Source organism: Cyprinus carpio, chromosome A22 (assembly GCF_018340385.1).
Source record: "Cyprinus carpio isolate SPL01 chromosome A22, ASM1834038v1, whole genome shotgun sequence".
Lineage (NCBI taxonomy): Eukaryota > Metazoa > Chordata > Actinopteri > Cypriniformes > Cyprinidae > Cyprinus > Cyprinus carpio.
Genome location: NC_056593.1, coordinates 15631909 through 15659547, shown reverse-complemented (window position 1 = coordinate 15659547; position 27639 = coordinate 15631909). Strand labels below are relative to the sequence as shown.

The following is a 27639-nucleotide window of genomic DNA, read 5'->3' as shown; positions in this document are numbered from 1 at the left end:
CAACAGACTTCAGAAAAATACCATCCTTTAATTTCTCTATAGCACTTTACAAAAGAACCTGTAGATTTTGCATAATAACATGAATTTGATGTACACCGGGACACAGTTTGTGGAAAGCAGTAGAACCTGCCACAAATCTACTCTGTGCACAACCTTCTTCACGTAGCAACTTTGGAGCACAATGACATAGTATGTTCTTGTTTGGACATTTAGAAATGGTGTGTTGATGACAACAGATTCTGTCAGTCTCTCCTGATCTTGTTTTCTGTGATGCTCCACAGAGGAACACCCAAGCTCACGCTGGGTAATTGTTTAGTTTTCCAAAACCTCTGTGTTTTCCCCTCTCGCCTGTTCCAGCTGCAGAGGAAATGACAATGCTCTAAAAAAAACAACAGCCAGTGCAATTCATAACCTCCACATCTCTCTGTCTCTCTACAGCTGGTAGATCTTGAGTATGGGCTGCTTCCTTAATTGTGAAAGGGTTCCTGACCCTGAAATCCAATATGCAATATTATAATTACATAAAATATTGAGTAACAAATGCTCACATGGGGTGGCCAGATGCTTGTTTCAGGAATCCTTTCAGGCTTTTTGAAGAAAGACTAAGACTATGACTACGACTAAAAGCAGGATTATGGTTTGAGTGAATAAAAGCCCGGATACAAAAAGATGGAGATTAGGAGAATGACTCAATGTAATGCGTGTGTTAACAGGATCTGAGCAGATCAGTGCTTTGTCTTCGGTCACACAATGAAGCACACAAGTCAGTATGTATGAGTGTGTGTGTGATATTAATGTACAGGCACAAAAAAATTATAAATCGGTTATTATTTTCATGTTTCAGCCAATTGCCGATAAATGGGCAATATTTCAATTATATACTTTTTTGTCTAAATAAATCAATAAAAAATTCAAAACTAAAACCAGTTAAAGATGCAATGTAACAAAAGTAACAACACAACTTCTCTTTTATAATGTGATGTACACCAGAGTAAAATGAATTATTGAAAAAGAAAAACTAGGGCAGGGTCTTGGTTCAATCCATTGGTTGTTGACTGGATGGGGGAAGAGCTGAATGAGAGCTTGCAGTTGATTGTAAGAAAGGAGCAGACTTTATGCAGGCTAAGTGATAAAAGAAGTCCAACATATGTCACCGGAAGACTGAGTTATGGCATTTTGATTAAAATGAAAAATTTAATAATTAATTAAAAATTAATATTCATTTTTAGATATGCAAAATATTACATTTAACAGTGACATAAATGAGTGTTTGAGATTAACTTTAGATGAGTGTCAGATGATGACAAAAATAATCTATTCATAAAAAAATCACGAAATGAGCATAAATCTCCAATATCGACAGATGGTAAAAAAATTTAATATCCCTAATATTGACTGATATGATACCAATATACTATTCATAGTTTTTAAAATCCAATTAAAATTGTCCTGCTTTGAAAGTGTATTATGTTTTATGAAAGACACAGAAAGATAATGGGGAGGTGGGTTTGACGGGATACAGGATAGGGAATATTGCTTTACGTGTTCTGGCCTTGTGGTTTCTGGATAACAATGGATATTCCATTTTCCTCCCTGAAGACTCCAGCCAGCTACAGAGGCCCAAAGTTCAACTTTAAAACTTTGTCATGACTTCACCCCTCCGCTCTCCTACCCTATTTCTCTGCGTCTTTTCTCGGCCCTCTTAGTCCTGATTTACCCTCTCACAATTCTCTCTCTATGTCCTCCTGTGGCGATGGTTCACATGACATATGTCTGGCCTCATGGCCTGACATTTCATGTCCCTTTCTTCTGTCAAAACTGCCACAGGTCCGGCTGCTATGTCATGAAAAACATTACATGGATTTTGAACCCACAAATGGTCCACAAAGTTTCCTGATTTCAGGGTTTTCAATGTTTCAATAAGAGGCTTGATTGTTTTATTTATGTATTTGTGGTACATATCGAATCTTAAAGAAGCTTGATTTATGATTTGTCATTATTTCTGTCATGACAACTCTCGGAGGGATTGGCATGGTAATGTACATGACAATGTTAATGTATTTGGTCTTGGCAGAATAGATCTGCTACACTGCTGCTGTGGCAGAGCAAGTAACGAGACTTGCTACTTGCCAATATATCCACAATATGATACTGTGAGCATGTAAGAAATATTGCTGCTGCAAATATAACATGCATGAGATAACCCCATAGCATACATGAATCACCTTGTAGCAGAGCTATGCAGGTGGTGCTGGGGAAGGTGGAGGGTTTCTGAAGCAAGCTTCACTGCTACGGCAAGCTCTAGTCCTATATTTGAATGTTGAGCAGCGAGCTCATTGGCTAACAGTACAGGAGAGAACCAATCAACTTTGCCATGTGATAATGATGTCATTACGTCAGATTGAGTAAGACTGCGCCATGATAGTTTCATGCCAGAACTCTGTATTTACTTACACTCAAGTGGATACAAACCTGTCTGAGTTTCTTCTGTGGAACACAGAAGAAAATTGTCTGAGTGTCTTTTTGTCCATACAATGAAAGTCAATGGGGTCCAAAAACCAAATGTTGCTTTGGACCCCACTGACTTTATTGCAAGGACAAAAACAGTGAAAATATTCTTCAAAATATCTTCTTTTGAGTTCATTTGGAAGTTATGAGCAGATCTATTTGTGTCTCAGCTCAAATCCACAATCTCTTATGAAGATCAGTGAAGCAGACCAGATGTGGCGCTTTCTGTAAAGAATTGTTTCCTGGATCTGCCACGATATCACTGTCAGCACCGAATCAGACCTGGCATTCTGTGTCAGATAGCAAATCTGGAAGGAAATTAGACTTTGAGGGGTTGAATGAAGGAATCCGAGTGGCGTGATACTGGGACAGGTTGAGAGGTAGTTGGATCAGATCCTCACGCACACCAAAATTGTCAGTCTCTCTGTCTTTTTCCAGGTGTGTTACTTACAGACATCTTGGATTAAATACAATATTGGAAATGCAGGACAATCTGGACAACATATGGATACTGGGATATAAGGATACATGAAACTAAAACCAAAACAATACCTAAACAACATATCAGTTATCAGCCAATATCAGAAATTTTTCGATATTGGCTGTTATTGGATATTTATTGTTCATGCTCATTTCCCATATTTTAGCCATCATTTAACACTTACTTTAAAAGTCTAATAACACTATTTTTGGCTAAATGTTTGCATATTTTAAAACAAATATCTTTTTTCATACTGTACATTAGAATGTTTTTATGCTTTTAATCAATGGTACCATTTACAATAACTTTAAAATTAAATTTAAAACTTCTTTTATCATTTTATTGTTATTTTTATACAAAAGACTACAGAATTTAATTATCGGCATATTTATCGGTTAGCGATCATAATCTGACAATCATTATCGGCTAATTGTATGGGCCAGAATTATTTTATTGTGTTGCATTGCGTAAACCTATAAACATTCCTAAGAGAATATGTATATTGTATATTGCTACAAGGAAACAGTGATTAACTCCTGCATCACCATAGTCCTCCAAATGAGCTCCAAGTGAAACCAGACGCACATACATGTATCCTCATGGGTCAATCCCTCTTCCTGCCAAATCAGGCTCTGCCACCCTAAATCAAGCAGAATTTGGCCTGATGACATAAAAATAACTTCAGCGTGTTCATAAACCCTTTCTGTGCAAAAAAATCATGTTTTTCTTTGATTGTTGTAAGCATGTCGCATCTACATCACTGCAGAAGAATGCCGTAAGTCCCAGCCCCTAAGCCCAGGCCCAGCCCAAATCCATTTGGTTTAGTTTATCATGGAGCCTGACTCCACATTACTCAATCTATCTCACACAAACACCATTAGTCTACACACTCTGGGGGCTATGGGCCGCCAAGACACACTCACACACACGGTCGCACAGCCACACATCAGTATGTTAGCCGCACACCTGTAAATACAGAGGGAGAGGGAGGTTTCCTGTTGTTTAACTTTAAAATAAAGTTAGACTGATTAAATGGCTAAAGGACAGCAGAGACTGAATGAAGGGAATGTTACATAACAGTATTTGCACTCAATGCATAATGTATGCCTCTTACCATCAGTCACATGTCATCTCAGGTTAGGATCGGTCCAGAATCAGGAAGTATTCGATCACACTAGTATTAATGTTTTTAGTATTATTTATTTTGTACATCACAGTTGCGAACCATGATTTGATACTCACTATTTGCTGGCAGATGGTATTGGGGAAGGAAAATTATCTACAATCCCAAAGAACAACCTAAAATGACTGCTATATACATAATACATTTCTTTAAGCAAAAATAAGACAGTATTTATGACACTGAAAGTAGTGTTGAAAATTTGATATTTCCTGTATAATTAAGTTGTCTATATTTAGTAGATAAATTTGATATTTCCTGTATAATTAAGTTGTCTATATTTAGTAGATTGTGTTTAACACACAAAATCGTCAACATCAGGTCAACACTCAAAGGTATAGAAATTCTATATTCTACATTAAAAAAGAAAAACTGTGCTAGTATCGGTATCGGCCGAATTTTTGGTATACTCGTATAGTTCTGAAAAAAAAATAAAATGGTATCGGTGCGCCATCTCTTGGGATGGTCGTCAGGAATTTCTCTCTCCAGTTTATTATTTCATTAATGACATCTGTGCACATATCTGAGAAGCTCAGAGGATTCTGGGATGTGTGGGCGGAGCTTGTGAAGTTAAGTGATAGCATCCTTTCACACTGTAAACAGCATAAAAGATGATTTTCCTTTAGCCCGAGGACTCAGGAGCAGGCTCTTCCGCTTTCCCAATGGTTCACTTGGCTATGGTCATATAGGGCAAAACTGGTTCATGATTATACATCCTCACAAGGGTTCACACGCTTACATATGTTTTAATTTTTTCAGCGCAAACTTTGGACAGCACACATTTTTCATTCACTGCGATGAACAAATATGTGTGAACACTGCAATTTTGTGGTTTTGTTTTCTCCAAGTAAATAGTCTCAAGTGACTCAACATATTGCTAGTTCAACATTAACTGAACTTAAAAACACTTTACATAAATTATGACACTACCAGTGTGAATCTGGAAACAGTAAACACTACATGACAAAAGAAAAATTAATCTGCTCCAAGCAACTTCTTTTTCCAATACCAGAGAACAGTTTTGGGCAAGACCATGGCAAAATAAATCCTATTTTACCATATTTGATTCAATAAAAAGACCATGCAACCATGCAAAGAAACATCTTTCTACTGAGTTGTCCTTGCAGGTCACAAAAACAAACATACAACACCAACCAACACTGTAATTTATAAACTAATGACTCCAATGAACCAGTTCTTTTTACAGACTCAAAAACATACAGCACAAGCAGTGCAGTCTGAATCGCTAAACAAATGACTCTTATGAACCAGTTCTTTTTAGTGATTCAAAAACATGCAGCACAACCAGTGTAGTCCGATCCCAAAACGAATGACTCTTATAAGTTGGTCCTTTAAATGAATAGTTCAATAGTACTTGTTTGAGTCAGTCTGAAACAGTGTCCTGTATAATTTACTTCAGCAAATAAAAAAATTAAAATTAATAAAATAAAATTATTTCATATGCAAGTAAAATGGGTATTATATCTGAAATTTCCAAATGGATCAAAATCAGAATTTAGAATCAAATCAGGAAATCTGTTTCAAAACCCAGCTTGAGATCAAAACTCATTCTTCCTCATGAGGTTTATACAGAGGGCAGCAGCAATCATGTGGACTGGTGTGGTTTTCACAGCATTTTATCTCTGAACGGGAAGCATTCATCTGGAAACCCAGAGCATAATGGGCCAAAGGGCCTGCGAGCAACCTGCTTTTATGCCCACTTAAGATCACGTCGGTAAACGGAAACATGTGAAAGACAAACACGCATGCTGACTGCTGTACTCAAATCCTAGCATGCTGCCCTTCAGGCAAAGAGTGTTTGGAGAAATAAGATGACATTGCAGGGCCTTCGTTCAGCATCAGTTTACATCAAACACACTTCTGCACCTTTTCGCTAACCAATTCACACAAAACAGTCAGCCCTTAGGCAAAATGGCTCCTTTCGCTGTTAAACTGAAGCACATTGTTGACACCCTGCCCTCTGACCTGCACTAAGATCTATCTGTCAGGGTCTTTCTATGTGGACTGCTTAAGAAAAGACTGTTTTGTTGAAGCAAGTTCATCTGACTTTGATTCAGAATTGGATTCGGGCCCAGGGTTGCTGCCTTGTCCACTAATGATTTATTTATTTGCCCGACTGCAAGATGACAGCTCTGAGAATTTAGTTTGAATTCAACAATAATATACGAACAACTCACCTCCACAGCAGAGGTCCCGGAGCTCACTTGCACACCCATTCTGAAGGGAGAGCTTGCCCAAAAATGAAATTTTTGACTCTCTAAAGGGACATGGTGATAGGAAAAAATGTTTTTGCGTTCTCACAATACTTTTGTTACACCAAAAATGTAAATAAGATGAGGTGGGAGGAAAAATATATGTTATAATATATTATCGGTTGTGCCGATAGTTCGAGATATTTCCTGTGGCTGATGCCTTTGATGATAGCAAGATGATTAGTACTTTTATTATTATTATCAGGCTAGTAATAGTATTTAATTAATATTAGGGCTTATTTGTTCCACCCTTTTTTTTTTTTGCATGTTTGTACAGTGCATTTTACCAATCACACACGATTCTGTTGAGTTTATGAATGCAATGAGTTATCACTGAAAAAAGTTTTGCTTGCTACCTGACTTAATTCTGCTCTTTTGCGAATTCTCTCATCATAAACAACAAAGTGCATGTGATGAAAGTCAGTGATGATGTTCTTTGATAATGTTAATGTTCTTTGCTCATTTTCTGCAGCTGCTGTTTGAATAACTGAGGAAGTGTACGCATTATAATTAGTAACTTACAATGTTTTTATTAAATTGTTATCATGTTAAATACAAATTCGGTCATATTAAAAATATTTTATATATTTACTTAATAAATTACACTAAAATTAGGCTGCTTTTAGACTTACCCTGGAGTTAGTTTACTCTCCGCTATGAAACTAAGTAAGTAAATAAATAATTAGCATGATAACATCATGTATCATCGATCTTACAGGAAGATGTTATGATGACATGACTATGGAGCATATTGCCCGACACTATTATGTGGTTTTATGAATGGTGGAACACAATATGGTTGTGAACTTGTGAGAGAAAGCATAGTAATTGCAAGCAGATGCCAAGTTTCTCCAGGGAATGCAAACATTTTGGGAGAATTCAAAAGTTTTACAAGTGATTACAAATTTCATTGAGGAATGCAAATGTTTTTGAAAGAATGCATATTTTTGCAAATTTCTCTCTGGAATGCAAACATTTTGTGACTAAATGTAAATTTCTCTGGTAATGCACAAGTTTTGCGAACAAATGTAAATTTCTCCAGGGAATGCAAAAGTTTTGCGAACTAATACAAATTAACACAAGTTTTGCAATTCAATGCAAAAGCACTAAAATACAATTTTTCCACCAATAAAGTCAGTCTGGTATCTCCTCACACTTCTCAAACTCAATGTGCAAATTTCCAGCATTCCAACATGTGCTCTCTAGTCTCCACAGGAGAAGCTATCAGTCTACTCTACTTATCTTCATATTTAGAAGTGGCTGATAGAGAGAGGCAGAAACAGAAAGAGAGAAAGAGACACACAGACATAAGGGAGGGGGTCTCTGATTAAAATTCTCCCAGCACATTGTAGAAGGCCATCGCAGCAATAAAACCCAGCCAGCTGGCTTTTGTTCAAGTTTAAGACTAAAGTATTTTTTTTTCACTCCGATTCTGCCTCTTTTTGGTCTTCTGGCAGTGATTTCTGGAATTGAAAGGAAGTGAAATTTAAAACTAGCAGGGTAAGAAAAAAAAGCTAGCCCCCCGTCTTCTCACTTTCTTCAGATGTGCTATTCATTGGTCTCTGGGGGGTTACCCGGTCCGAACAATGCCCAGCATCAGACCGCAACAAAGCCGAAGCAGCTTTCAAAAGGTCTTACAAGCTAAGGCGGCCTTCAAAGCTTAAAGACTGCCAAGAGTTGCCTTTGTAGATCCACAATCAGAAATGGAGAGCAAGCATGGACAGAGATAAACCTGATTCTGCATCAAATCTAAAACTGTGAGAAATCTAAAGTATGTATTTTAATATCATGATATTTCTAACTGTGGACCACCCATAATAATATTAGTGTATCTATACTGATAGACCGATATATTGGCCATGACGATTAATTCTTCTAATAATTTGATATTTTTGGAGATTTTTCAAGCATTTATTTCAACTTCCAGGCAGGTTATCAACTCTGACATATTTGGCTATTCTGAATGCATAATTGGCCAGTTTTCACCTTATATCAGTAGCAAGTATGGATACACCAATATTACAATTGTGTTCAAGCCGATAATTATGTTAAGGCTGCAAACCGATATATAGACAATATTAAAATTCTATACTATTTTGTTCAAATAAATTACTATATATAAAACACCAGGAATTAACATGAATAGTTTTTAAAGATCCAAGTGATAATAATGTTGTAATGTCATCCAAAAGTTATAACGTTCAGTATGAAAAATGGATATTAATTTTGGGATTTGCTAAAGATTACATTTAACAGTGTTATTAAATTATTAGTTTTTTTAATATAAGCAAGATTAGATGACGTTAAATTCATTTAAATGTATCAGTAGCTGAAATGGGCATGAACAATTAAAAACCCAATAAAGACTGATACCGATAAATGAAGAAAAATTTTGGTATGGCACTGATATATTGTGCATACATGGTTTCATAATATAAAAATGGCCTTTTAATGTATTTTGACTAAATATTGTGTAAAATAAGTTTTAATTACATCTCATTTGGGGTATATTCAGAAATCTCATATTTAGTAAAAGCTGATTGGTGATTGGGGAAAAAATTGGGGGAACGAGGGATGCAGGGAGAATGAGAGCTGCGGTTCAAAAAACCAACTCTTGCATTTTCCATAAATTCATATCCATTAAATTCAAACTCAACACGTCCGTCTCATGGGGCTCACATGATAGAGTTGGTTAATGCCGCACTTGTGAGAGCTGACACCAAAAGCACCACAAACGTATGACTCCAGTGTTGGTGGTGATTGTAAAGAAGCTCTTGACAGTTAGTGCTGGGCTAGTTTCTCCAACGTTTTTGAAAGAATTTTCAAAATGTTTCCAGAACAAAAAGTGGGGCTCCCAATTGGTCGTATCATCTTAATGTGCTTTTAGTATTGTCAAATGATTGTCCCAGGGTCAATTTGTTAACTAAAGAGGCACAAAGAGACACAGTGAGAGTGACACTGAATTAACATCTGAATAACTTGGCCTACAGAGCTTTTACTTACTATTCTGCTGAGTAAGTCATCGGTAAAAAAGTGTGTCCAGTTTGTCTCAAAGGTTCCTGTTGGAATCTCCAAAGCAAGTGTTGTAAAAGTAAACAAAATTGTAAAAAAAATGGGCCAGCCTTATACATGCAAAGCATCCACATAGAGCTCGTTCCTACCCATCCTGTGGTTCCTGATGTCTTTTTAATTGCTGAGTGAACTTCTGGCCAAAAGAGACAGTGAAGAACAACAGTTATGGGAGGATAAAGTATGACTGTGTACTGTTTACCACAGAAAAAGCAAATGAAAGCCTTCAGCTGGGCCTCTGCAAGTGTGGGTCTCTCGGGGGACGTTAAAAATCAATATGCAACCAATTATTCATGTAGGAGGGAAAGCCTCCTGCAGTCTAAAAGCTGACTAGAAGCTGGAAGCTGCAAGCCACATTCTGCTAATGTATAGTTGAGAGTTACGAAACAGATATTCTGTTTTTTCTGAGGAAACAAGGCTTTGGAATAATAATCACTAAAGGCAAGTTCCAGAATCTTCTGAAACCAAGCAAACTGCAATGTCTGGCACAGGTGCCCTCAGGCACAACAACCTAAAAATTGAAAACACACCACACACCTGCCTATACTGACTGGATTCATGTAGATATTGGACATCGGAAATGCACACGTCCCATGACATGTAATGAATATGAATGCATATGAAGGTTGGTTCTTTTGATGTAGAGAACAAAATCTGAATGTGGCCTCCAAAGGCCCTTTGAAGCCAAAGTCATATTTATTTATTTTTTCACCAAAAACCTTAGATATTAGATGGTGGACTCTTGATTTGGGGCAGAGTACAGAATCCACATGTGGGGCCCCTGTCATATAATTTCACCGGTATACCACAGACATATGGCGGTAGGCTCTTTTGACATGAAGCAGGGTACAGAATCTAAATGTATAGCCTCAGAGGCCCTTGGGGGATCCTACCATTTTCTGCACCAGAATACCACTGACATCTTAAGGTCGCCTCTTTTGATTTGGGGCAGAATACAGAATTAAAATCTGGGGCCCCAGAGGCAATGCACCAGAATATCATAGATAGAATATTATATAGCAATCACAATACAACTCTCAATTCCAACTCTAATCGAACAAACCTGAACCAGCTAATCAAGGTCTTCAGGATTACTTGAAAGAAGGTTGGAGCTAAACTCTGAAGGACTGGGGTCCTACAGGAGCTGATTTTAACACTCCTGCCTTGAAGGTATTTGGCCGCTAGGCCAGACTGGATTTGGGCACTATTCAGGGGCACTGACATTAATTAAACATTAAGAATTTGCAGCTGTACTTCACAACACGGACAGAAAAATGCTGTTCATCACCAAACTTCATATTAAGTATGTATGATTGTGATGTCGCCTATGCTTAATTTCCCTAGAAACAGTTACAAGACCTCTATTATTGGCAGGAAAAGTTTGGGTTTTTTAAATAGAATCATATTTACAAGCCTTTTCCTGTTTCTGTGCCAGATTTAGGGTTGATGTTAGATAAACAGTATTTCTGGACCAGTCTGAAACACTGAGGGTGATGAAAGGGGCTGGAGCCCCTCAATGGTCATTTACATTTCCTTTGCCAAGACATGGATGATGACAGGAAAAAAAAAAGCACTTTTAGATCTGAGGTGATTAATGTGCCTCCTTGTGATTTGTGAAGAATATCACAAAATGCTCAAAGTATATATTTTCATTAGCACTGTGTTATTCCATAATCTTTAGTGCTCAGAGGAAAGGAATTCAGAATTTGAAGCTGAAAAATTTTAATTAAAAATAAATCAACCTGCAGTTTTTGGAGATAAACCACAGTGGTGTTTATCAGACACAAATTTTTAATTCAAAAACTGATGAACTAATCCCTCTTACAGAGCTTCATTCCATATCGGAGCTGGGTCAAACAAGGTGACAGACGTCACTTCAGGGTGAATCTATTACAGTGAGAGTAATTTACCACGGTTTTATATCAAAGAGCTTCTGAGGTCTTGGCAGGTTGGGAGCAGGCTGCTTTGACCTTCCTCTGGCAACCCCAAACAATCAAGAGAGTGTCTGAGAGAGAGAGAAAGAACCAATAAAACAGTCCTTTGGGCATCCTTTGCTTTGAGCATGCCCTGAACTGCCCACCCACGGAAGCCAAATGCATTACTACACACTTGTTCAATCCAGCACAATGTGTCTGTTGATGGGAACACATAATGTATCAGATCAGTCTGGGAGAGGACAGCGTGAGAAGGACCAAAATGTAACTGAGAAAAACTAAGGGGGAAGCCGTGGCATAGTGGTTAGAGAGTTTGACTCCTGACTCCTGACCCTAAGGTTGTGGGTTCGAGTCTCGAGTCGAATATTGCCGGCCCGAGGTTTGAGTAATACCACAACTGAGGTGCCCTTGAGCAAGGCACCGAACCCCCAACTGCTCCCCGGGCGCCGCAGCATACAGTAAATGGCTGCCCACTGCTCCGGGTGTGTGTTCACTGCTGTGTGGGTGCACTTTGGATGGGTTAAATGCAGAGCACGAATTCTGAGTATGGGTCACCATACTTGGCTGTATGTCACATCACTTTCACTTAAAAATGATACAGTAGCTCATTTAAACTGCTAAAGTTCATCTGCGGGACTGGAGGAGATCTCAAAAATTGTCAAGGTCCATAAAAGTTATGAAAGTCGTCGTCAGAATACTCCATCTGCCGTTGCTTCATATAACCCAGATTACACATCTGATGGCAGATGGAGTATTCTGATGAGGACTTTCATACCTTTTATGGACTTTGACACTGTTATTTATTTGGCAGTCAATGGGACAGTCACAGGCCTCCTGGTTTTCATCCAAAATATCTTAAATTGTGTTCCGAAGATGAACAAAGCTTTTACGGGTTTGGAACGACATGGGGGTAAGTGATTAATGACAACATTTTCATTTTGGTGTGGAGTATCCCTTTAATGTTCTCATGATCACTGCTATTGTTTCAGAGTACTCTGACAAACACAATCTTGCTGGTTTTTCCACAAATCAGTTCCAGTAAGTGCACAACAACCTTTGGTTCACTGCCATGACGGCCCTTTGAAGTTGTCTTCGATAAACACAGCCACAGATGCAAACATACATGCAATTACATGCAACGGTGCAGTGCAGTATCATGATCCATCACGTTTAGCTCAGCTGTTGCCAGTGAGGAAAACACCCAACTGGATAATCACACACATACACACAATAATCCCACCCTCAGTCCTGAGTGTCTGTGTTTTAACTGTTTTCAGCATTCTACAGCAGTGAAGTCACTTGACAGACTGTACTGAGTGGGAGTGAGTCCTTTAATGCAGCCAGGCTCTTATTACATTACAAGACCACAGAGCAGGGAAATCAAAAGCTTTACAAGCTCATCAGTCCATGTAAGACAAATGCTAGACTGTATAGCTGTCTACGTATAGGCAATTGGCATCTTTACGCCCAAAGTATACTTCAGTTTTTACACGTACTCTAGGGTATGTGTACAGTGCGTTTGACACATATTTCATCAACACATGCATACTTCTGCATTAGTCCCTGATAGCACACATACATCACGGAGACGTCTATTTGACATCTGCATTTACATCTGCAAGAAGTATTTTACGAAGTGTTTTACCTTAAAAATCTTTCAAGATCATCCTTATCTGTGTACATATAAGTCCAAATCCCAAATTCCGACTACAATGGATTACTGAGTTTAAATACTGTGTTTAGCAGCATGGTAAAATACTCAAACCCTGTGTCTGTTTAAACTCCCAAACTCTTGCACAAATGACATCATAACGGAGGTGGGGAGTGATTTCAGTGCTCTGAGGGGTTCGTGTATGACTATGCAGTGAAAAAGAGCAAAAGAGACAGAAAAGAAGAGAGGAGGTTGGGGAGGAGAGTGTAGGCTTTAGGAGCCATTTGGGACATTTGCAGTCCAGCCAGAGAATGAGGCATGGCCTGCGTTTCTGATGTGTTCAGTTAAAGGGGTTTGCAGACAGAAATCAGTGTTTGTTTGTCGTTTAAAGACGATAAAAAAAACCCTGTGAAATGTTGGACTGCTGTCGAGACATTATTCACCTTTCATTAACATAAAAAACACAAGCCATTGTGCCAGAGGCAGAGAAAGAAAGAGGTTTGGACTCTACAAACGTTTGCTCACATGCGTCATTGCTTTAGAATCCGAGAAAAACAGTGAACTAATCATCCAAATGCAACTCACTGGAGTCCCATAGTGCTTTTTTTCGGATCAAAACCCAAATTGCGCATGCTGAACTATGATTTATGGGATTATGATAACAATGCAGCCCAAATCCACTTTACCAGTAACCCTGATTAGAGCTGTCACATTAAGTGGGTTTAGCCAAAAATCACATACAGCAAGTAAAGCGAGACTAAGACCCTCAGCGACAGATTTTACGCCAATATCTAACCGCGTTCCTGATGCGAAGTGTGGAAATGATCACAGATGACTTCACAACCGTAAACAGACCACAGGCCATCATGAAACAAAAAGAGAATCGAAAATGGGTTTTATGCAATGACTTCAGACTATCCAGAACAAGAAAATACTAAAATAAATACATAATAAATAAAAAAATACTACATGGAGAAACAATAGAAAATTCTTACAAATCTTGATTAAGAAAGTTGCAACGGGGGGAATGGAGGTATATAATCTAAAATACTGACATTTTACTTTGCTAAATCAGTTACAATTGCATGTTTTGTATGGAGGCCCAAAATACGAGTCAATGGAAAAAAAGAAAAGAAAAGAAAAAGAAAAAAAGAAAAGTTATTACTGATAAATGCAGTTTGTTGATGAGATGTGATCAAACTTACAAATTTTGTCTGGTAGACAATAAAACAGCCATAAAAAATGATCTCTTCCATACATCATTTATGCACTAAACATGTTCATCATGAATAAACTATTCATACTTTGTAGTAAGAATGGGGCTACTTTGAATACAGCAACTCACACACACACACACACTGTTCTGTTTCCCAGCATTCCCTGCCTGTGTCCTCAAGCACCCTTGACTTGCAACATCATTGTAACAAGAGTCCAAGAATCAGTATGACTGATCAAGCAGAGAAAAACCTCCTCTTTGTCTTCTCCAAAGCACAACAAACCCCAAAACAGCACTTCAAATTAAGATATTGACTCTTAACTAGAGACTCAAAAACAAAAACCAGCTCGCCTTCACCTCAAGTCAACTGTCTACATTTATATTTTATGCCACCAAAGCCCAACAAACCTAACTAGTAAATCTACAGGGCTTCAGCTGTGTTTCCCAGACATCAGAAATCACTCAGGAAGTGTAATCCAAGCATTTAAAACGTTGTTTTTGAGGGCTCTCCCAGCAGTCCCGTAAAGCACTCTAATGCTGAGGGATGCGCCATAATCACGGGAAGAACTGCAGCGATGTTAAATTAATCACAAGAGCTTAGAAAGACTGCGACAGAGAGGGGAGTCTGTAAACTGCTGGTTTTTGGTTTGTGGTCATTGCAAACGTCAGAGTTTCCCACTCCAGGACTGTAAAACGTCTCGCCAGGTTGTCGTGACTACATCCATGTCCTTTACTCAGAAAAATGCCCAAACGCCACTTGATCAGCCATGCACACAAGAACAAATTTTCACAGAAAAGACAAATACAGTACTTGGTTTAGGACTAAACACTAAAACTCAAAGTGTTGTTGCTAGTGGTCGACTGATATAACGTGATACCCTGTTATCCGAATGAATACGTTTACCAAAAAAAAAAAGTATTTATTGTCAAGGCTGACAGTAGACTTTTTAAAATGAAACACAAAGTGACCACTCTTAATTGGCTAAACGGTCAACTATGTCCAAATATTGTGCGATACGTCAATCGTCGCACTACTCTTCAACAATAAGTCGCAGAATGAATCAAACTAAATTTGACAAGTTTGCATGAATACTGAATTTTGGGACTGTAGCTACATTTTGATATATATAAATAAACATAACGCAGACAACACAACAACAAAAAAAATTATGCTTAATGTGGACACAGCCTTTACAATATTTCTACAAAAACTGTACAACTTTTTGCAAGATTTTGCAACTTTCAGAAAACAGTCAATGTAATAAGATACAAAATTTATAATAATTGATTTATTATTGATTTTAAATAAATTTTGATTAAGGTTGCAAAGGGGCAGAAAATGTACAGAAACTTTCCAAAATTAAAAAAAATAAATAAATAAATTCATAGAAAGGTCCTAAAAATTATTGAAAGTTTCTGGAAATTGTTCACCCTTTTGCGACTCTAGTACTGACAGACCAATATATTTGGCAATACTTTCTGAGATTAATGGCATGTCTCTTTGGCCAATTTGCTAATGTTAAAATGGACAAAAATATTAAACTGTGAACTCTTTAATATAGAATTTAATAAACTCTTTGGTATCAGTTTCCAAGATCTTTTGACAAATTTGTTAATGGATAAATATCTGGTGTCATATTTCTGATTAAATATTGTTTTTATATAGAATTATAATTTTTTATTATTATTATTTATTTCTAAACCATCTTGTTCTCTAGATTCTGGTAGCGGCACTGGCCATAGAAAAACGACCATTACTTTTTACATAGTAACATTTTCTGGATATCTATAATGCATATTCAATTGACTGATACAAACTCATATGCATATCACCTAATTTACATACATCATTTACATCACAAAATCATAATTTTAGCATGTTCACCTTTAGCCTCTGAAACATTCAGATCCAAAAGCATCTCCAGACTCAACCGTACATCATACCCTGAGGGCACGTCTCACTTCCGATCTGATGTACTTTATCTCTTCAAACAGTTGGAATGCACACGAAAGCCAAAAGATTAAGACAGTCAACCCCCTCAGTCAATAAATGCAAAAATGGTAGGTCAGCCAAAAATCCTGCAGATAAACCTTTAGGATTCATGCTAAACATGCTTAGTGCAGCTTTTCTGCATGCCTCATCTCATCATGTCAACACAGTTTCTAGAACCAAATTCACATTTCTATGTACTACCTTAGCACACTGCTAACCGATTAGCCTGCTAGCTTAAAGCTTGTTTACACCAAGAACAGTAAGTGTATTAACGTCCACTGTAGTTTTGTTGCCGCTGCATTTTTGTCGTCTGTTGATTTAAATTCTCAATCTCTTTAAAGTCTGGGTGGATTCTGATTGGCTGTCACAGTTTTAATCTTTCATCAGCTGAAAAAAAACATTGGAAAATGATTCCAACGACATTCTTCCTGTGTTTTGTTATCATTATAGTTGTGTGTGGACTTCCCGATTCTCACTGAAATAGAAGAATTATTAAAACGAATGGCTTTCCTCAAGTGTACAGACCAAAACATTTAAAACGATGCCACTTTACTAACAAAAGCAACACAATAATTTGGCTATGGTTATTGATACTACCGGTACCGCTAAAGTCTTTCAATTGGAATTCATTCAATTGAGAATTTTAATGCAAGGATGATCAAAGATTTCCCCACATGGATTTCGCAACAATTTCAAGCTGGTCAAGTGAATTTGTCGTATTAACCACCAGAACTCTGCTTGGTTTGAAAGTAACCTCTATGTGAGCTGAATCGCTACAGTACTGGCAATGGGCTTTTTTTCTGGCCATAAAATTTTGGCAAAAAATTTTTTTGCCTACAGTCGTACAACACAAAAATATCGGTAGCATCATTTTTGGAGTAAGTAGGAGTGACAACTTTATTTTGTTCAGACAGACTGACTTTCAAGATTGCACCGGTGAATTAATGACATGTTTTTCCTGTTGCTCTGTTTAGAATGTTTTAGAAAATGACCATAGACCCTCTTTCATACCGTGAGGACAGTAAGAGCTCTACAGAGCTCCATCATAGAGCTCAGCAGAGGGGAAAAACTGTCTAGACCCTGTCTAGAGCCCACGGGGAGTTCCGCAGCATGTGATAGCCATCTTTATCATCTGTACCAACACATCTGTCTAAACACTGCTAGGTCAACCACACAGTGGGTAGTAAATGCAGCGAGTCTGTTTCACTTGGTATGTCCGATTATGATACACTCCATTTAAATAAAGGATCCAAATGGGAACCACAGAAGATTTTGGGTTTGCAAAGAACTTCTCAGTGAATGGTTCTCAAAAGAACCACCTGTTTATGAACATCTTAATAATCTGAAGAACCTTTTTCCACTATAAAGAACCTTGTGTGTAATGGATGGATTCACTCTCAAAAATAAAGATTCCTAAGGGGAATTTTCACAACAATGCCAAAGAACCACCATTTTTGGTTCCCAAAAGAACCTTTTTAAAAATTTTAAACCATTTTAAAATTTAAAGAACCTTTTTCCACTCCAAAGAACCATATGCGCAATTGAAAGATTCCATGGATGTTAATGGTTCTTCATGGAACCACTGATGCCAATAAAAAACCTTACATTTATAGTGTTCACTAAAGTCAAAAATGTGTTTAATCCTGTTACAGCTACATGCATATAATTTGGTCATGCTCCACTCACCATGCTGATGGGGTTCAGGGTCACTTAGATAACATCAGCACTTATATAATTATGTCTGGCCCGTGTTGTCCTACAGACAGCTTGTGGCCCCTGAGGCGAGGTGATTCCTGCTCTGCCACTTATGCAAGCATGCTAGCTACATTTCAGTTGCAACCAAAACAACTAGCATCTGTTTTCACACTTCTAGACCTTTTTTTGGCTGAGGAACCCATTCATTTTTAGGATTTACTGCAGCGCTCTCTCAGTTATTTTAAAAAAAGAACATGCTATTTGTGGGAAATGGGATGCTTTTGCAACACTAGATTGTTAGTGTGATTCTGTCAAATGGCTCTGAAATTCACAGACTCTCGTTGCTGTGTTGGGCTCTTTCCATCACCCTGAGCGTTTTGGGGCTTGAGAACTGTGCTGAGATTTTGTGAATCTGACTGGCTGATTAGGGTTCGTCATGAATTCCGAAAGATATTACTATATTAGCCTGGGAAATGCATGAGGTGTCCATGTGATACTGCCAGTCTGCAGTTGTCAGACATGGTCTGAACCCAACGGAGTGATCAAAGAGCTGAAAGGAAGTACACTTTGAGCGGCTGACAAAGTATATTTGACAGACTAACGGGCAGATGAGTGTTCAGTAAACCATCTCAATATGTAAGTATCACTCTATGCCAGAACAGATGGTATCCATCTGGAATCCCTTTAAATGATGACTGACAAGCCTTAACAATATGAATACATTCATGCCAGTGTTTGCAAGGGTATTTCATTTGTGCACTTTTCAATGGAGATTAATCTCTCTGTTGTTAAATAGTAGCTAATACAAACCTCTCAGCCGCTGTATTTACACACATAACTTTCATGGCATGATATAGTAGGAATATGGTGCTAATTATTGTCTTAATTACATTATTATAAAAAAATCACCTAGTTCCTGGATATGTGACCCTACATGCTAAACTCTATGAGGGGTGGTATAACAAAAATCTTATATCAAAGTATAAATAATTTTATGTCACAATAACAGGCTGAAAATTCAACCCTGAAATATTTTATATTTTACATAAAATGTAGCATATTTTGTATATAAAACAATATTGTGTATAGTTTGATAATCCTATGAATTAAATACATTGAAAATAAAAGGTCTTTCATCCAGTTCATTACGAATCATGATATGAATCATATTTCATGATATAAATCATACTTCATTATGATAACAAATAACAAACTGGAGCCATCATTCCAAAAGTGTATTGGCATAACATTGTAAAAAAATTACTTAATTTTAATAAAAAATTCTAGTAAATACTTTGCATTGACTAAATTACAGTACCATATACAGTACAGTAAAAAAAAACTATTTAACAGGGCAATACTTAATATGTACAATATTTTACAGTAAAATTATATAGGTGCTGGAAGTTAAAGTGTCAGTATATTTCATCATGTTTTGTTTTATGTTGTTTAGTTAATGTTTATACCTACGATGAACTTGGATTCGTCATGTGGTTTTCAATTGGATCACCAGTATTATGCTCATTATCAGTACATTTTAAAGTAAAAAGCAGATTTTAGTACTTCAAGTAAATAGGTATAGCAACATTTTATTATTTAATGAAATATATGGTTATAAGTTGGAAAATATACAGGCCTCCTGTAATACCATAAACATTGTCACAGGATTTTTTTCCCAGTGAATTTCTGGCAACCACAGCTGCCAAAATAGGTTGTTGTTGTTTTTTGTTTTTTTTTACAGTGTGTTCTTCTGTTTTACTACCTGTTTTATTATGCTGATTAGTATATTTTAAGACACAAAGCAGATTTTAGTAGTTCAAGTATGTTGGTATAGTAACATTATAACAATTAATGATCTTCATACTTACAGAACTACAAAACTATAAGCACCTAAATGTTTCCATTAATGCCTGAAATATTCAGTTTTTCCCACAAAGTGAACAGGATTTCCAGGAAAACTATACATAAAAAATAAAACAAAGAAATACTGATTGATTTACATTTGCTAAGGTGCATTGTTTGCTGACAGTACTTGGTAAACAGGGTTTAATGGTCCATCGCTGACACAATGAAACTCTGCTGGTACACCAAAGAGGAAAACTCATCTGACGGTTATCTGATGTAGTGACTCAGAATCCCCTGGGTACGAGCAGCTCAATGGTGATGAGGAACTCTGTGTGTAGTGACCGTAGCCAAAGCAGAAACACATACAAACACTCAGCGGAGATACAAGGTCATTGCAATCTCACAGCTGGAGCAGATGGGCTGGTGACCTTTTGCACTAATGAAAGGATGAGATTTTTAAACAAACCGCATGTGGTTTATGTAAAACAGCCTGTCACTGCATCAAAAGGTGTTTCCAAACACTTAATACAGCCTAAGTAACTGATTTATCATACACATTCATGAAGTTCTAAAGAAATACAGACCAATTTCAGTAAAAAAAGGGGGTGCGACCAGTAAAAAAGCAGAAGTTGTGTTAGATCTGTTCATCAAAAAATGAAAAATCTGTCATTATTTACTCATCCTAATGTTGTTCCAAACCCGTATGTTGTTATTTTTTTCTGTTCAATATGAGAGGAGAAACTTTTTAAATAATAGTTTGTCTGAATATTTCAGGTGTTCCTTACACAAAACTATTTTATGAATTCAGAAGACTTGCACAAAGCATATGAACAACTTTTATAATACTTTTCTGTCGTTTTCTTTTGGTCTTGGTCACCTCTGTTGTATGGCAACATCTATAACTAATGTTCAAAAATGTCTACTTTTGTGTTCCACAGAAATAAAAATGCCAGCATGCATGTTGAGCAAAATGAAGGTGAGAAAGCAATAACATTTTCATTTTTTTGCTCAACTATATCTTAAAAAGTCAGTTAATGTATGTTTATATGCTGGTATGAATCAGAGATCTGCAGTCACACCCACATGTAACATGATTTGCATCTTACGGACATGACTGTGGCGATGGGAGGGTTTCGGTTCATCTAGCACTGAAAGTGCAGCTGATCCGATACACATAGATGTCCTGTGAGGCGTGAGGACTGCACACACCCAAACACACAGATGGAGGGGAGGGGGAAACAACTGTGACCTTTTCATGCACTGCCAGGCTCATTTCTTCCTTACTGTCAATCTTTTGTTTTAACTATGCAAATGAGGGCAAAATGTCAAATGTCATGTTGAACCACTCATGTGGATCCCAAACGCCCCTTACCACACAACCTTCCTTCCCTGAAGCCCTTACAGTAAAGACAAGCTATCTTTAATTCAATAACACTAGGGTCGTTCAATAAACAAAGCGACCAAAAGTCAGAGTTGGTGATTAACAGCTACCGCTGCAACAAAATTTAGAACAGTTCAAGTTCATGCAAATGATCAGCAATGTGGCATATGCCAATGGGAGCAAAGACAATGAGTTGCCTCTGATACAATCAAACATCTACTAGGTGGGAAAAAAATAAAAATCAAAATTTACTAGTTAGCCTTTACAACTAGCCATCTTAAGGAAGCCCTGTTTAAATGCACTGGATTCCTAGTTCATCTAATTGACATTTGAAGCAACTTGCATAAGAGCATTTTCAGAACTGTAGGTCGTTTGCATTTTTTTTTTTCAGAAAAATGTAAATTGTTACAATCTTGCATTTTCTTCTCGGTTTGGTTTGCTTCCAAAAGGCATCATTTCAAAGAGTACCAAAATGTATGCAAGTCAAATGTGAATAAAACTGTCCTCTCATTGGTCAGAGTGCACCCGTTTATGTTCCAGGATTCCTCTTATAGCATCATCCATCCAGGATGAATTGACAAGTCATGTCTGCAAGCTCTTTGTGGCTTTATCTCTTGCTATCATAATACACACAGTACCCTTATACAACATATAGCCTATAAGCCATATACATCATTCCCACTCGGATTTCCCATCATGAAGTATGTTACAGCTTAGTTCATTGTTCCATTGGGTCAGATTGCATTCTTACCACAACTAAACTGCTCCAGAGTTTGTTTTTAGTTGGGCCGAGACTTCCTCATTCAGGTGATCTCGGACCAAAAATTTTGGTGTGAATCCAAGCATTATTGCTGTGTCCATATATGTCTAAACCAGTTGTTCCCAACCACATTCCTGAAGGCCCCCCAACACTGCACATTTTGCATCTCTCCTTTCTCTGACACACCCAATTCAGGTTTTGGACTCTCTACTAATGAGCTGATGATCTGAATCAGGTGTGTTTGATTAAGGTGACATGGAAAACATGCAGTGTTGGGGGGCCTCCAGGAACATGGTTGGGAACTACTGGTCTAAACCATAGGTCTTCAACACTGCTAAGTGGGACCCAGTGTTCTGCAGAGTTTAGCCACCACCCTAATCAAACACACCTGAACCAAATAATCAAGGTCTACAGGGTCACTTGAAAAATCACAGACCAGGTGTGCTGAAGCAGGTTGGAAATAAAATTTGCAGGGCAGTAGGTCCCCAGGAGCAGGGTTGAAGACCAAGGGCAGGGGTGGCCAACGTCGGTCCTCCAGAGTTTTGTTCCAACCTTGATAAAAACTCACCTGCCTGTAGCTTTTTATTTGTATTATTATTTTATTGTTCAGGTGTGTTTGATTAGGGTTGGAGCTAAACTCTGCAGGAAAGTGGATCTCAAGGTCCAGATTTGAGAACACCTGGCCTTAACAAACCAAACTATAAGGGAGAAAATGTGCCAGGCTCTGAAGTGAACATTTCAAACGAGCCAAGTGTGAAAACACATTAAGTTTAGTTAAGTAAATGCTTGTTTGCAGGTGATGTGGGAGATGGAAACACTCAAGTTTGCCTACTTCTGACCTCAAAGCATTCCAAACCATTCTAGTCGTACTGCATTCCGGATAACTAGGAAAATAACCAATAGAATGTCATCTTAGTTGCCACCGTCCTGGGAATGATGTCAAATGGTGCTTCTCAATGCAGATCAATCTGCTCCAACTTTACAATTGGAATGCCAAACTTTTAGCACTGTTCCCAAAAGTGGAGGTGGTAGAATTCAACTCAGGGTGTCCAATTCTGATAATGGAGGGTAATTGTACAGAAGAGTATAGCTCCAACCCTGATTAAACACATCTGAACCAAGGTAATCAAGTTTTCAGGATTACTAGAAACTTACAGGCCGGAATGTTGGAACAAGCTGGAGCTGAACTCTGCAGGACGTTGGCCTCCAGGACCAGGATTGGACAACCCAGTCCTAGCTGAAGTGCAAGAAAAGTTCCAGAACAGCTGGATGGAATGCAATGGAATAGAACAGACTGTTAGGGTCTCAAAGTGTTTTTACCATTTTTAATACTCTTACAACTTGGGCATATTAAGAAACTGGATAAGATGCAATATACTAGTCAAAGTTGTCCTGAAAATGTCCACAAAAATGTTCATGGAACCTTCACAATCAAAGATCTTCCTCTTTTTCCATCTGTAATCCTACTGGCTCACCACATACTCCTCAGATTCAGAGGCAGATGTGATCTTGCTTGTCATCTTGTTGTGAAATGTCATTCTTTGCTGAAATGTTACACAAGCACTACTCCAGAAAACATCCAAATACTACAACTCCGACTCTCATATTGTTCCACTGGGGAAAACAGTAATTCTTTTTTGCAACTAAGTTGTTCTTGTCAATTCTGCAAGGTTTGTGTGACACAGGCCATGGACCAGATCCATCCGGTCCACTGCCATCATCACAGAGTTCCATCTTGTGACATCACAGGGTCACCGGTTTCACCTTCCTCCATGAATACAGCCTTCATAATGATGGCTCCATATGATCATATGGGGTGACCTACAGACATCCACTGACAAAAGACAAATTCAAGGGAAGAAAGTGACATCATCATTGTTGTCTTTCTTCAAAGCCTGTTGTGTCAGCTTTGTAACCTACGAGACCATCTGTCAAAAAGAAAAATAGCACTTCCTGTCCACTTAATCGAGAAAAGGAAGAGGAAACGGAATGCTTTCCTGTCCCTGCAGTGGATTGCATCTCTGTCAATCGAACACACACCTAGCTAAAAGTAAACCATTGCTAACTTATGCATATGCACATCCCAGTAGTGAGACAATAGTTCAGCTGTTTTCACAAAACAGTAGCTATATAAAAGTTGCTTGAATACTTTTTCCCATTATGTAGAGGTATAGCGTAACAAAACGCTAAACTGCTAGCCTATTTAAAATGTCCTCTTTTGCTCATCTAAACACTGGGGAATTAGATTCATTTTAGAGTATAAAATTAACGTTATTTAGTATTTTAGTGTCACTAACTGACGATTAGCTTGACTGCACTAAATTAGGAGCAACTTATAGCTTTTAGCAACAGCTACCTTGTATCTGCAGTTTCACAGTTGCTTTCCCAACCCTGATATCTGTTTTCAGGGCCACACTTCCTCAGTGGAAAGTCTGATATGAGTTTGGAGCTGTGCTTTGATAAGCCTGAGACCTGCAGGGCTTGGTTATCTCACAGTGAACCATGTGTGTCAAACCGTCAGGAAAATGCTGTGACATGAAAGCATAGTATATGCAAGGATTTGTTTTGCAATACTTTCTGAGGTAAAAATTTTCTAAATATCCACACAAATACAGATAAACCTCTTTAAAATGATGTCTTCACTAGCAATACAGCATAAATTAGCCATAATATATATATATATATATATATATATATATATATATATATATATATTTTTTTTTTTTTTTTTTTTTTTAATTTTAAAAGCTGTAACAGCTAGCAACTATAATTAGCGTCTTACCAAACACAATAAAATTTGTCAATATGGCTTGCGTTCTAAAATTCATACAAAAACATTTCATGTTTTCTGAAGCCATTGTAAGGAACATTCTGAAATTTAAGTTGTTACTTAACATCCAAAAACGCATTACAAGATGCCTTAAACTCAAAGGACAGGACTGTCCTAAATGCAACCACAAGGCCTTGATATGAACACTGGATTTTGAGCCAAGCCTCCAAAAAGCTAAAAGTTCTTAAGTGCAGAAGTTAAAAAGGTTTAAGCACTTAAGGCAAACAGCAGTAGGAGGCTCCTTACACAATGATATTAGCTTTACTCAGAGAGGGGGGTCAGTGTGTTCTGGCAGTCAAAATACCAACGCTAAACTAGCATGGCGACCTGTGACAGGGTTTGATTGATGTCGGTTGGTTCAAGAACTGAGAGTGTCACATAGACATTGTGGCTCGACACCAAAAGGCTTTGGGGTTTGTTGGCCAGAAATAAGGTTCTTGAACGAGACTGAAACTAGTTATTTTTCCTGTGATAACACATTACAAACTTGATGCTGGTGTTGCATTTTACTGAAGACTATGACTGCAAAAACAGCAGGGAAAACACTGCTAAATATCACAAGGAACATCTACTACCATAACGCCAAGAAAATACAATCTCAGGCAGACAGAACCTGCTGTGCCACGTACTTTCATGGTCATTTTTTAAGAGTAAACCACTGCCTTGTCTTTGACTAAATTGCCACATCCAGGAAATGGCCTGTATGTAGTAAAGAGCTGGTGGAAAAGAGTGTACAATTAAACCTCAGTCATTATGCAAGAATGCTGCCCTCCATTTGCTCTTTAAATCTTTTAGTGTTATGTCCAGTTTAGCAACACTAGCAAAATTAGGACAACATAACGCAAGTGTTAACCGCAGATAGAGAAGAGCGGACCCTGCCCTGTAAACAGTGCTACAAGAACAAACTGCAATATCCTTCTCCATTAGACTTGCACTAGCCTCACCCATAGTCCATTTTATGGGTCAATAACATAATGCTCATTTTTTTGTCATTTTAGTCAACATATTAAAAACATGCATATAATTAAGGGAATGTACCTTTTATAATAATGTTTTTAACTTCTGAATGAAAAAGCCTTATTAAAAGTTACAACTTAAGGATTAGCATTGTCAATTGGCAAAAAAGAGGTGTGTCATGTGGTGCAACTCAATATTTAGGGCTTAATTACTCATGATATTTGTAATATATATATATATATATATATATATATATATATATATATATATATATATATATATATATATATATTTTTTTTTTTTTTTTTTTTTTTTTCAATATTTAAAAACTTACAAAAAAATATTATAATATGTATAGTCAGTATAGTATTAAAAGTTTAAGGGAAAAGTTTTTACTTTTTACTTGATAGTTACGCCACATGACATATTTTGAGAAATATAATTGAAAAATATACTTTAGAAAATTATTAGGATGTGTACATTCACATGTAGCCTATTCAGAATGTAAGGAAAATTATTTAATTTTTTTACTTGGTTGCACCACATGACATTTTTAGAGAAAATGTTTTTTTTTTTTTTTTTTTTGTATTGTACTGTATAAAATTGTTGTGTGTGTGATTTTTAACAGCTTTTCCTTTTCTTTATCATAGACAAGCTATGAACTAGACTTTGTCAATAGTCAAAAGTCTACCTCAGAAAGACTAGATCTTGCCATATCTGTGCGAGACTGACGGACAGTGACAAGGCCATACATTTTACCAGATCAGACACAAAAAACCTCCATCATCCATTGTCATGTGACCACAGGCCAAACTCTGCTGTTACTCTACTGTTAACTTTATCCATTAGACAAGATCGACAAGATGCAATGAGCTAGATAAAAATAGCCACACTTCTTCTCCAAGAACTTGGACACACAGCTTGGAACCAAAGGACTGTCATCAAATAGCAGTGTTTGTTTGTTAAGTTTGTTGCGTGCAGATTGTAGGCTACATGTCACTTTATTGCAACACAAAGCTGGTTGTGTTTATCAGATATCTGATTCTAAACAGGGCAGCTAGTGTCTGTGAGGAATGTGATCCCTGATATACACAGTAAAGCTCCAGTAATAGAAGGGAATTCCATGCATTTGTAACGAGCTTGGATGTCCATCCATAATTTGGCAGTAGCATCACCTTCAGAAGGCTTTAGCACTCTTTTTACAGCCCACAGTAGTAAACTCGATCCAATCGGTCATTAACACATCCCTAAATACCCACTGAAACATGCACTATCATCAACAGAGTGAAGAGAATGAGCTTGTGAACTGCCACTAGGCCAGTTTTCCCATCAGCCAATAGGAATTTTAAAAGATCTTACATTAGATCTAGTATTCATGGTTAAATAATTGGGAGTTTGTGGACCCTCAATACATCTAGTATTTGATGAAGGTCCACAAACTCCCAATGAAAGTGACCTTCAATTAGTAGTGAGTTATTTTTATTTTTGTACGTCACACCCAAAAGGGACACACATCATGTCTTGTTTGGATTGCTCACATGAACACTTCAGATAAAACACTATTGCATTGTTTGTGAAAATTAACAATCAAGTAAAAATGAAACATGTTTTGGAACGAATTTAATTCAAATACTTAATATGCACTAGTCCCCACCTGCTGGTACAACTTTCTAACCTTCAGAAAGAGTAAGGTGTTAAGGCACTGAATAAAAGTAACTTCTAAAAGTCTTTTTGTTTTTGGTAAACAAAAATAATTTGAGTCACCGGGATGAATCAAACTCTCCACTAGATAAAGGTCTAGGGCAATATTCACCAAAGATCTTCACGTTTTTAGCTTCAATTTATTAGGCGAGTCATTCCTAATTT

General features: G+C 37.4%; 1 protein-coding gene across 2 annotated transcripts in view; it reads right to left on the bottom strand.

Moving 5' to 3' along the window:
* The window catches only part of LOC109058568 (gamma-adducin-like), an 83055-nt gene that overhangs the window by 45231 nt on the left and 10185 nt on the right, over positions 1-27639 (bottom strand). The window contains exon 1 of one of the 2 annotated variants that reach the window (XM_042712097.1): positions 21978-22155. The exons of the other annotated variant lie outside the window; for it this stretch is intronic. The gene's annotated coding sequence lies outside the window, so the exon portion shown is untranslated. Of the gene's footprint in view, positions 1-21977; positions 22156-27639 lie in introns of those variants that run through there. 2 annotated transcript variants of the gene reach the window in all.